The sequence below is a fragment of the Musca autumnalis genome, unplaced genomic scaffold (genome assembly GCF_047663935.1).
Source record: "Musca autumnalis isolate F117 unplaced genomic scaffold, ASM4766393v1 scaffold_3, whole genome shotgun sequence".
Classification (NCBI taxonomy): domain Eukaryota; kingdom Metazoa; phylum Arthropoda; class Insecta; order Diptera; family Muscidae; genus Musca; species Musca autumnalis.
The window spans coordinates 32493886-32506625 of NW_027411866.1; positions in this window are offsets into that span (position 1 = coordinate 32493886).

The following is a 12740-nucleotide window of genomic DNA, read 5'->3' on the forward strand; positions in this document are numbered from 1 at the left end:
TAACAAAGCAACGTGAGCGATACACACAGATGATAGCGTCAGAAACGCCTGAAGAATATGAAGCCAGGTTAACAAAACAACGGGAGCGATACACACAGATGTGTGTTGCCTTTAATACTATCATGGGCTACTACTATACATAAAATGCAGGGCAGCGCTGTGGATCACGCAGTCGTATACTTAGGTGCGAAACTGTTTGAAGAAGGTCAAGCCTACGTGGCTCTTAGTAGAGTAAGATCTTTGCAGGGACTACGTATAGAGGAGTTGGACTGCAATAAACTAACGGGCAAGAAACCTTGCAATAATGAAGCACTAAATGAATTAAACAGAATGCGAAATAAAAACTAAAAACTAGAAAATAAAAATAGGTAAACAACTTTTTAAGTTAAACGGTTTTATGTTAAACATACATTGCAGTGTTTAAGATAAATGTACTAAAAACCAAAAAAAAAATAAAATAGATACAGTCGTGGGAATTATAAACATATGCATAGACTAGACTTAAATAAAACCGTGGGGCACGTCAATTGTTTACAAATTATCGACTTAATGTGCGATAGAAGAATCGTTTAATTCGTCGTTAGGCAGTTGGCCCGCAGACGGTGAGGAAATTTCTTACTATTTTCTTGCTCATGGAAATTCCAATAGTTATACAGTCCATGTAAATAAAAGAGATGTTGCAACTAGTTTATCGATGGACATTCACACTGCTGGCTGGCGAGGAATCGTTTCACTGCTCGAAGTTTGTCTTTAATCGACAAAGTACTACTCGCTCACCACTATGAAACCCTAAAACTCGCTTATAATCGAGCTTGCTAGCTTGTTTCCACATTCTAGCCCTACTTATCACACGTCCATCGTTGTCGGTTGAACAACTGCCTAATTATAGTGTAACATTACAAAACAAACATTTTAATCAACGATTGTAGACAATTGACGTGCCCCACGGTTTTATTTTAGTCTAGTCTATGCATATGTTTATAATTTCCACGACTGTATATATTTTATTATTTTTTGGTTTTTAGTACATTTATCTTAAACATTGCAATGTATGTTTAACATAAAACCGTTTAACTTAAAAAGTTTTTTTACCTATATTTTTAAATATATGCTTTTGTAAAATCATGACTTCTTTCACAATAAGACATAGCCCTTTCACCCATGATTCAAGTACTTATTTAAAAAAAATTATTGATTGTTCTGTAGCGATTCACTATTTCAATCCGAAACGAAAACTTCCATCTACTACTGTAAAAATACTCTCCTATTTGCACGCTATTGTATCAATCTTAGCACTCCAATTACCTGCAGCTGTGTTCTATGCTGATCGTTGTTTTGTCAGAGTCAAGGCTGCAAGCAACAGTTGCTTGTTGACATAGGAAAACATAATTTAAATAAATACCAAATCGTTCCCATAGCATATAAGCTTATGTTACACATTTTTTAATTTTTGAGTAAAATTTTAAACTGTTTTAAATTTTTCAAGAAATGTGTAAAGTATTTGGAGGACGTATCACTGCGAATTATTTAACTTATTGTTCAACATATTTGAAAATATGAAAATAATTAAAAGTTAGGATTTTTGAGCAATTTTCTGCATAGTTGTTGTTAAGTTTTAAGGCGTTGTTTAAGGGTTTAATCGTAATTTTAGGCTGACTGTGAGTGTTACTGAGTTCAGAACAATACGTTCATTTGTATTTATTGAACGTTTGTTGCATATTACGTCCAATACTTTGGCTCATAAACAACATCTAGAAAAACATTCTAAACATTCTTGCGATCTTTTGTTTTTAAAATTGTTGATAAGATCAATACAGCAATAAAATATAAAATCGTTGCTTAATCGTTATGATTTTAAATTGTTGTATATAGTCTATAACACGTTTTTGTGATGAACTATTTTGAACGCCATAACAATTACAAATTCTCGCAAAAAAACTATATCCACCATTTTTTATGATAAAATTTCAGTTCCACCGCAGTGTCGTCTTTGAGGTTATTTGAAACTTTTGTCTTGCTACAAATTAGTAAATGTCTATTGGACAAAAAAGGATTTTCTGTCGTATTTTTATGTTTTGTTCGACCTTTTCGAATGTTAATAAAATCAAGGTTATTGAGCTTGAGGTCAATGTTTACGAGAATATTTTATTTATTGCGTATTATTTCCAATATTTCGAAATTACATTGAATTTCATCTTCAAGGATTTTTCTGTCGATTACTCTTTTTAGGAAGTACTTTCAATGGATGCACATTTTTCAAATGATCATCTTTCCTTCTCCGGCAAAGGACTTTGTGACGACAAACGAGATAAAAAACTGATCGGAAACAGATTCTTGTTCGTCAAAATCTCAACAAGTATCAGTCTTTGCGGACAGGAACTGAAACATTCATCTATGGACAGATCGAAAAGCGGCTACACATCCAAAAAACTTTAACACAAATCTATTTATTAGAAGATTTTCAGAATTGTGTGGCCTTTTTCGGACGTATACAAAATATGGATTTTATCACTGATCAGAATTGTTGTGGGGGAGGTACCTGAAGAAATTTACTCGTACCGGACCGACATATTTCATTTTGGAAGTTGATCTTATTTTGGGAGCCATTCCTTTCAAAAGATATTGCACCAGTCATTTCAGTTCGTCACAGTATAATTTTCAGCTTTTTCAGGAAATATGGACTTGCCCACGAAAAACATAATACCGCTCTAAACACCAGGAATACTTTAGTAAAAAGTTCTAAGGATCTTCGAACAGACCTTAAACTGCATTAAACAACTATTTTGAAGGTTTGTGAGGGAGGTACCCCAGTATGGTCCAGTTTTGAATTAAAACTAAGTTTGGACAAAATATTACTAAATCCAAAGTTTGGACCAAATCTGTTGCTCCGTTCAAGAAAATCGCCTTCTAAAATTCTTGAAATTTTGGGGAAAATATCAGAAGGAGTAGACCGAAAAGTACCATCTTCGAACTTTATATAACGCTCGCAGAAATATTGTGATAAACAAAGTTTGGACCAACGCAGTATCCGAAAGTTGTCGTGCCCACCAGCCACTACACATGGTAGCCGTAGGTGTTCTTTACAGCTTTCCGCCCATTTTCTCTGGAAGTATGGACTTGCCCCTGAAAAAACTGGTGCTGTAGTAAAAGGGACCCCGAGAACACTTGTTGCAAAAAAGCAAAGCGTTTCCAGAGAGGAATTTTTATTTATTAATTTATTTATTTCATATTATTACTTATAACTAAATTATTAGAATAAAGGAAGTGAAGCCATGCCTACTGAGGTCTTAAGCTTACACAGGTATATTTACTAATTATTCAGAGAGGCTTTAAACTACACTTCTCTGAAAATTTTTGAAATACTCTGTGGAAGGTTACCGAAAGAGTGGATCGATATGGTCCATCTTCGAAGTTGATAAAAATTTGGACTAAATGTTACGAAGGCCAAATTTTGGACCGAATCGGTTGATCTATTCGAGAATTATCGTGCTCTCCAGGCAGAAACAGATTTCTTCCAAACACACTTTGGCCCTAAAATATTTACTTCGATGAGGCACATTTTGACTAAAGGCTGAGAGTATAAAAATATAGATTGGGAAAAATTGTGTTTATGGATTTTTGCTAAAATAATGTATGCCTATGAATACCTTGGATTGGACGCCAGAATTTCATTTTAAACGAATTCAAGACTGATTGCGAGAGTTTTCCTTGTTCCTGATCAATTTATGAGAAGATCCACGATAGGAAACCAGAATTTCTATAAGTGAAGTTCGACGATTGGACGCCAAAATTAGTCTATTGACAGATGCACGATTGGGCGACAGAATTTGACATTTACATACCCGCTAGAATTTCATGATGGATAGACTCACTATTGCTCAGCATTAGTTTATTTATCAAGAAAACCACTATCGACCTTCAGAAATTCTTTGTGATAAGATCTGCGATTGGGCACTAAAATATATTTAGAGAAATAACTATAAATGGCTTCTTTATGACAATAACAACGATTGGACACCTGAATTTCCGAAATTGAAAAATTGACCATATTCTGACACCGCAGCGTGATAAAAGACCAAAAAAAAAGACACGTGTTTTGGAGTTTTTTGTTAAGATATTTCTAAGAGTTTCCGATTGTATACTTTTTCTTTGGTCTTACTGAAGTGCTATCAATGTGGTTGTGAGTTATTTGATAAATGATACACCTAAAATTATATGCGATTATTAATCTATCCATTGTTTTGAACTTATATTAACTCTGATATATTGTCAAAAAGTTCTGAAAACAAGGGGAAATTGACTTCTTAGACTTCTTACGTCATTTTAATTAAAGCATAAATAAACAATTTTCGCTAACATGAACTTTCAAAATTTTGGTCCGGTCCCAAAGGCATACCCGGGGAAATGTGCTGTTAAACAAACACCAAAAACCAGGCATGAAATAATTATTTTGTTGTTCGTGTTTATCAGCTGCTACAGCTATGAGATTTTCGAACTAAGTGAAATTTTAATTTGCATATGCACTAGCAAATTGAGTGTGACTATATGAAAATAGAGCATACGCGAGTTCGGTTAGATAGGTTTTGGGTATAATTTGCACTCGCCAAAACCTGTCGCACATTTGGGTGCATAAATTACACATCTATTATAAATGTTAAACAGTCGAACAGATACTAATGGTAGTATTTGGTTATGATAATGGGTGAGATAAAATTGTATATATTAAGGGGTGTCCATCGAAAAAATAAATTGTTCTGCCATTAAATGGAATTAGTTGCATAACATAATGTTTCGTTTTTAATAGTTAAAGTCTTTTAGGTTTGATAAACATGATAATTTCAAGGACACTCAGATAATATCCTAACAATATTCAATCGAACACTAAATGAACAATCAACCTACTCCTGATCTTCTATTAGAAAAAAAATCAATCATTTTATATATATTTTCTGGTTTTCCCTTTGAACACTTAATGGTCATCTATAAGAAGTAATGTTGGTATTCTCTATCAACATTTAAGACATACTGTCTCCCTCGCCACTCGTCTTCCACAAAACTTTCCAAAGGTCTTCTATAAGAATTGATAATGATCGTGAAATAATTAGCGGGTGAAATGGACCAATAACAATTTTTTTACCCGATTTTGTAGTTGATCTGTAGGTCGCAATAATACCCGAATCGACTTTTTATGTTTATAAATTTACCTTTCATAATAAAGAATTCCCAGTTTTTTCAGTTGATGCAATTTGCAATGATGTACCTAAGTTTTTGTACTACCTGTCCTGGGGCAGTGGTGTACTCTTCCTCCCTCCTTCCCTATCTTACTTGTTTCTGACGACCGAATTGAGTGGTTACTATTAATGCAATGAAGGACATTTGGCTTTCCCAAGACTATCGAATTGGTTGGTAACTGGTAAAGCAGTGATGGTACAATTGACATCCAACTTAAAATTCGTCAGTCTAGAATTGTGAGTAGATTGGGGGGTAACCAGTGATGTTTACCAATAGTCAGTAAAATTTACAAGTAATTCACTTGTTATTCAGATTTAACCGATTTTGGGTATTTATCAAAAGTTTTTGTAGAAATCGTTTTTAAGTCGCAATTATGAACTGGCATCTGAACTGGACCATAAATGCGGCCCTTAGAAAATTTTTCCCCATACAAATTATTATGAAAAGATCGTTCGGGAGGCACGGGTTAACGTCAACCGATCGCAATAAAATTTCATATATATGGGTTTTGAATGAAAAGGAAAAAAATCAATCATTTTTTTTGTGGTCCTAATATTACATTTTGACTTGGGTAAAATCCTGACTCGATCTATATCCGTCTTTGAAATCGCTATAGTTTTTACACCAGAGTGTATATTTTATACCCTCAGTATTTATGCTAACGAGGGTATATACACTTTCATACGGGCAAAATGTGCCTCATCGAAATAATGGTTTTAGATCCCAAGTATGTTTGGACGAAATGTGTTTTAGACACTTTGGAGTTGATTAAGCCATGTCCGTCCGTCTGTCTGGCTGGTTGGTGCGCACGATATCTCTCGAACGGATCAACTAATTCGAACCAAATTTTGGATATCGTAATATTTTGTCCAAACTTAGTTTAAGTTCGAAGATGGGTTATACCGTACCTCCCCCACAAAAGTTCGAAAATGTTCTGAAAACGATAACTCTTGAAGGAAGTAACCGATTTGCTCCATACTTTGCATATCGTGAAATTTCTACCAGACTTATATGAGGTTTCAATATGGACTCAATCGGTCCACTCATTCGTGTACCTCCCGCACAAATTTTCGGAAAAGTTCAGTTTAGGACCTGCTATCGAATCGCTTTGATTTTTGTTGTAGCAACTTTTATTCATGGCCCCCCATACGAAGGTATAAGTTTCATCAGGGGCAAGTCCATACTTTCTGAGAAAATAATCTGAACGGTACGACACCGTGTGTAGTGGTTGGAGCGCAAGATAACTCTCGAACGGATCTGCCGATTCGGTCCAAAATGTGGCCTTCGTAATATTTTGTGCAGACTTAGCTTTAGTTCGAAGATAAGCCACATCGGTCCACTCCTTCAGGTACCTCCCCCACAAAAGTTCAAAAATGTTCGGAAAAATTGTGCGGACGATAACTCTTGATGGAAGTGAACGATTTGGTCCAAGTAAAAAAGTATCAGTCGGCTTTGCCGAGAGAGATATACCCTCAGCCTATGTGAATTGAAACTTTTATCTACGGACAGATAGAATGTATTTAGGGCCTTTGCAGAATTTTGAGACCCTTTGCCACTTGCTGACCAAATTGTCGACTAGGATTGAAAGAACGGAAGTGGACTTTATTATGGGAGTCATATCTTTTCGATATGGCTATTAATTATAACATAATACATAATATCGCTGTAAACAGGACCACAACGAACATCATCGGTATACATTTTCAAATGATATTCGAACAGATCCTTAACTAGATTTAGAAACAAATGTTGAACTTTTGTGGGGGAGGTACCCTAAGGAGAGGACCGATATGGGCCAGTTTAGAAGTTAAACTAAATTTGGACAAAATATAAGGAGATCCAGAGTTGGGACCAAATTAGTTGCCCCGTTCAACAGATATCGTGCATACCATTTTAGTGATATTTTTTAAATATTGTCCATCTTCGAACTGAAACTAAGTTTGGACAAAATATGACGAAGGCCAAATTTTTGACCAAATCGGTTGATCAGTTCAAGAGCCAGCCAGTACATGTGGTGCGGGAATTTTAACACCTTTTGGGATGTTTTCTCAAGAAGTATGGACCTGCTTCTAAAATAACTTTTACTGTCGTAATTGAGGCAGCGAACAAAAGTTGCTGCAACAAAAATCAAAGTGGTTCGAGAGCAGGTCTTAAAGTGAACTTATCCGAAATTTTGTGTGTGAGGTACTAGAAGAAGTGGACATATATAGTCCATATTAGAACCTGATCTATATCTAGTAGATACATTAGTATGTGTGATGTATGGATCCAAGCGGTCACTCCCTTAAAGAGTTATAGTGCGCACAATTTTTCCGATCATTTTTGAACTTTTGTGGGGGAAGTACCTGAAGGAGTGGATCGATATGGCTTATCTTCGAACTGAAACTAACTTTGAACAAAATATTACGAACGCCAAATTTTGGACCGAATCGGCAGATCCGTTCGAGAGTTATTTTGCGCTCCAACCACTACACACGGTGTCATGGTTTTTTTTTGCAACTTTCAGGCTATTTTCTCAGGAAGTATGGACTTGCCCCTGATGAAACTCTTACCGTCGTATGGGGAATGTTACAACAAAATACAATGTTACAACAAAAATCAAAGCGATTCGAGAGAAGGTCCTAATTTGAACTTTGCCGACATTTTTGTGGGAGATACCCGGAGAAGTGCAGCGATTAAATCCATATCTGGTAGAAGTTCAATGATGTGCAAAGTATGGACGGAATCGGTTACTCCCTTCAATAGTTATCGTGCGCACACATTTATCGAACATTTTCGAACTTTTGTGGGGGAGGTACCGGTACCGATTTGAACCATCTTCGAACTTAAATTAAATTTGGACAAAATATTATGAAAGCCAAATTTTGGACCGAATCGCTTGATCCGTACGAGAGTTATCGTGTACTCCATCCAGCCAGACAGACAGACGGACATGGCTAAATCAACTCCAAATTATCTGAAACGGATTTCGCCCAAACGTACTTGGCGTCTAAAACCATTATTTCGACAAGGCACATTTTACCAGTATGAAAGTGTATATGTCCTCGCTAGCATAAATGCTGAGGGTATAAAAATGTGCTATAGCTCCCTCCCATAAGACGGTACCGCACGATTTCAGGTAATTTTACCTTTTAGATACATTTTCAGAACGAATTAGCTATAAGTTGGTATTTAGGTTTCCTATTGGTCAGTAAACATGTTTTGGTATAGCACCCATATAAAGGTGCCTCTTGATTTGAGGTAAAAAAGGTAGGGGTATACCTTTTTTTCCATTTGCTCCTAAAACCGTATACAATAAATTTTATGGCACCAAATCACATTCATATATTGACAATTTTCTGCAAGGTAAAATATTTTTCAAACTTTAACATTGCAGGATTGTCCATTTAGAATCCTAAAAAAAAAATATTTCCCAGTTTAAAAGTTAAGTAAAATTTAAAAATCATAACTTCCCAAATCAACGCCTAAATGTGTGTTTTTTTTTTTTTTTTGCTGTTTGTATTCAAACAATTGGTATATCTCCATTATTTCCTTTAAAGCCAATTCAATTAGCGCATCATAACTACTCTTGGTTCCCCTGAATATCCTAACACTTTAGAAGTAGAATACTTAGACAAGGAGGGAATAGGAAAAAAATAGAACAGCGCTTGTTTGCAGGATATAAAACAATTGGTTTTTTGTTGTTAGATTTTCTTGCATAATGCTATTGTTTAATTTTACCTCAGGATATGCGCAGTGCTGTGTGAACTGTTAAATTGGTATTTTAGTCTTTGTATAACAATTATACAGACTATAATCTTTATTGTTGGTGAACATATAATATTGCATTTTTTGTATCTTCTGTGTAGGTTAGGTTAGGTTGAGAAGAGGGGTGACTCAAGATCACCACATGTCCTTAAAAAGAAAGGGCATACACTTAAGCCAGAATAGGCCTGTTGTGCGCTCTAATTTTATGTGTCCTGGAAGTTGTTGTTGTTAGTTTAGGAGTTCCGTTCCATTGACGTAGTCCCTCAAGTTTTTGAACCCGATGTCCTTGATATGGTCGAGTCCTGTAATTATGTCGTTTACCATTAGTTGAGTTCTCAAGTTTGTGAAAGCCTGGCAGTGGCAGACATAGTGTTCCAACGTTTCGGTGTCGTCCCCACATGCCCTGCATTCACTATTCTCTGCACAGCCTATCCTGTGCAGATGCGCTTGTAGTCCTAGATGCCCTGTGAGGACACCGATCAGTCTACTGATATCCTTTTTACTCATCACTAGGAGGTCACTTGTTTTGTCCTGGTCTGGGTTTCCCCATAGGATTTTTGTAGTTTTTCCCTTTTCCTGGTTATTCCATAGGGATACATGAGCATTCTTTGCCCAAGCATTTAGTTCTATACGCGCCGCCTTTAAAGGTTTGGCATTGTTCAGACTTACTGTAGGTAGCTCCCTGGCTTGTTTTGCTAAGGAGTTTGCTACTTCGTTTCCCGTAATCCCTATGTGTCCTGGTACCCATATAATGTTTACCGAGCCATAATGGGAATAGTCGTTAATTGAATTTTTACACTCTAAGACAGTTTTCGATATTGTTGCCTTACATGTTATAGCTCTAATTGCTGCTTTACTATCCGTAAGGATGTTAACTGTGAGTGGCCTTGTATTTGTTCTAAAGCAGTTCAGACATTCTGTGATCGCTCGGATTTCGGCCTGGAGGATCGTGTTATGATCCGGCAGACGAAGGGAGGTCCTCGTTTCCGTGTCTACGATATAAAGACCCAGTCCCGTTCTCCTCCCTAACACAGCCACGTCCGTAAACCCGCAGCTTCCAACGGGAATCTGTGCAAGGGTTCCATCGATCCACATATCTCTGTTCGGTATTAGAACTTCACACAGAGCTACTTCACTTGATTCTGGTATCCGGTCTGATACTATTTGATTTATAGATTCACCCGTTGTGAACCGTAATATGCATTGGTGGTATGTTTGGCGGTCTCTTTCGATCCACTCGCTCATCGCTTTCAGTCTTATAGTCGCGATGGCCGCTTCATACCTTACCTGTATTTCTATCGGGTGGACAAATAGAATTGTCTCTAAAGCCCTAGTTGGTGTAGTTCTCATCGCCCCGCTAATGCCTAGGCAGCACATTCTTTGGACTCTTTGCAATGTTTCCACATTGTACTTTTTATCCATAGCGGTCCACCATACAACAGATGCGTAAGTAAGAATCGGTCTTATTACGCTTCTGTATAGCCAGTGTATCATTCTAGGATTAAAACCCCATTTTGAGCCTATAGCCCAAGTTTCAGACAATTTTGAGTAGATCTAGCAATGTCCGTCCGTCTGTCCGTCTGTCTGTCGGTCTGGCTGGCTGGTGCGCACGATAACTCTCGAACGGATCAATCGATTAGGTACAAATTTTGGGTATAGAAATATTTTGTCCAGATTCGATTTAAGTTCGAAGATGGGCCATATAGGTCCACTCCTTTAGGTACCTCCCCCACAAATGTTCAAAAATTGTCGCAAAACTTGTGCGCACGATAACTTTTGTAGGGAATAACCGATTTGGTCCATACTTTGCACATCGTGTAATTTCTAGCAAACTTAGATGAGGTTCCAATATGGACTCAATCGGTCCACTCCTTCGGGTACCTCCCACACAAAATTTCGGTAAAATTCAGTTTAGGACCTGGTCTCGAATCGCTTTGATTTTTGTTTACGTACGTTGTATTCGCTGTCCTCTATACGACGCTGTAAGTTTCATTAGGGGCAAGTCCTTACTTCCTGAGAAAATAGCCTGAAAGTTACAAAAAACCCTATGACACCGTGTGTAGTGGTTGGAGCGCAAGATAACTCTCGAACGGATCTGCCGATTCGGTCCAAAATTTGGCTTTCGTAATATTTTGTCCAAACTTAGTTCAAGTTCGAAGATGGATTATATCGGTCCACTCCTTCCGGTACCTCCCCCACAAAAGTTCGAAAATGTTCGGAAAATTTGTGCGTACGATAACTCTTGAAGGGAGTAACCGATTTGGTCCATACTTTGCACATTATGAAATTTCTACCAGTCTTAGATGAGGTTCCAATATGGACTCAATCGGTAAACTCATTCGAGTACCTCCCACACAAAATTTCGGAAAAGTTCAGTTTAGGACCTGCTCTCGAATCGCCTTGGTTTTTGTTGTAACATCTTGTATTCACTGTCCCCTATACGAAGGTACAAGTTTCCTCAGGGGAAAGTCCATACTTCCTGAAAAAATAGCCTGAAAGTTTAAAAACAAACCCTATGACACCATGTTTATGGGTTGAAGTGCAAGATAATTCTCGAACGGATATGCCGATTCCGGCCAAATTTTGGCCTTCGTAATATTGTTTCCAAACTTAGTTTAAGTTCGTAGATAAGCCATATCGGTCCACTCCTTCAGGTACCTACCCCACAAAAGTTCAAAAATATTCGGAAAAATTGTGCGCACGATAACTCTTGATGGGAGTGACCGATTTGGTCCATACTTTACACATTCTTATAATATCTACCAGATATAGATCAGGTTCGAATATGGACTATATTTGTCCACTCCATCCGGTACCTCCCACACAAAATTTTGGATAAGTTCACTTTAAGACCTGCTATTGAATCACTTTGATTTTTGTTGAAGCAACTTACATTCGCTGAAGTCAAGAAGTCCATACTTCTTGAGAAAACATTCCGAAGGGTCCCTATGGCACCCCCATGGTCTATGTCGGTCCATTCCTTTAAGTACCTTTTCCGCAAAATTTTAGAACTTTAATCCTAATCAACATTTTTGTCGGTTCATACGACCAAAACTTTGAAACACCCTAAACACATAAGTTTTTTGTGAAAAAAGTGTTTCAATTTGCACAGGCTGAGGGTATATCTCTGTCGGCAAAGCCGACTGATACTTTTTTACTTGTTTAACATAATAAAGACAAGAGACACGCGATTACAATACAAAAATTTCAATTATAATTGTGCGACAAAAAAATAACAAGGCAAACTGAGCAGATTATGAAATTAGAGCTAAAAATATGAGACACGTGTATCGGCGTTTTTAAAGTTTACGTCGGAAAGTAACCTAAGTAGGTGGGGCAAGTTTCGCCCATTTCTTGTTTTTTTCGAAATATTAGAGTTAAGATATCTTGGAATCTTTGCATTTTAAATATATAGTGTCTTTGGTAACTTAACTAAGGAGAATGTGGGGAATATTTTTGTCAAAAATATTAACCCTCATGCGATTCATCAAAGGGGTCTGCTTGGTCCTTTTTTAGAAAATCGTTCAAGAACTCCTTTAAAATGTGATCATATCAGATTAAAATATTCTACAAAATTGTTCGTCATAAAATTCTGAGATCTTAAAATACACTACATCTGTAAAACTTATCCAATCGCCGGAAATCTCTAAAAATGAAAAACACGTTTTAGGGTTAATGTCGTACTTCATCTGAGTTTATTCAAAATTGTCCCACAAAGTATAATTTTAGAGGGATGACGTCAAAGACAAAAATATTCTCCG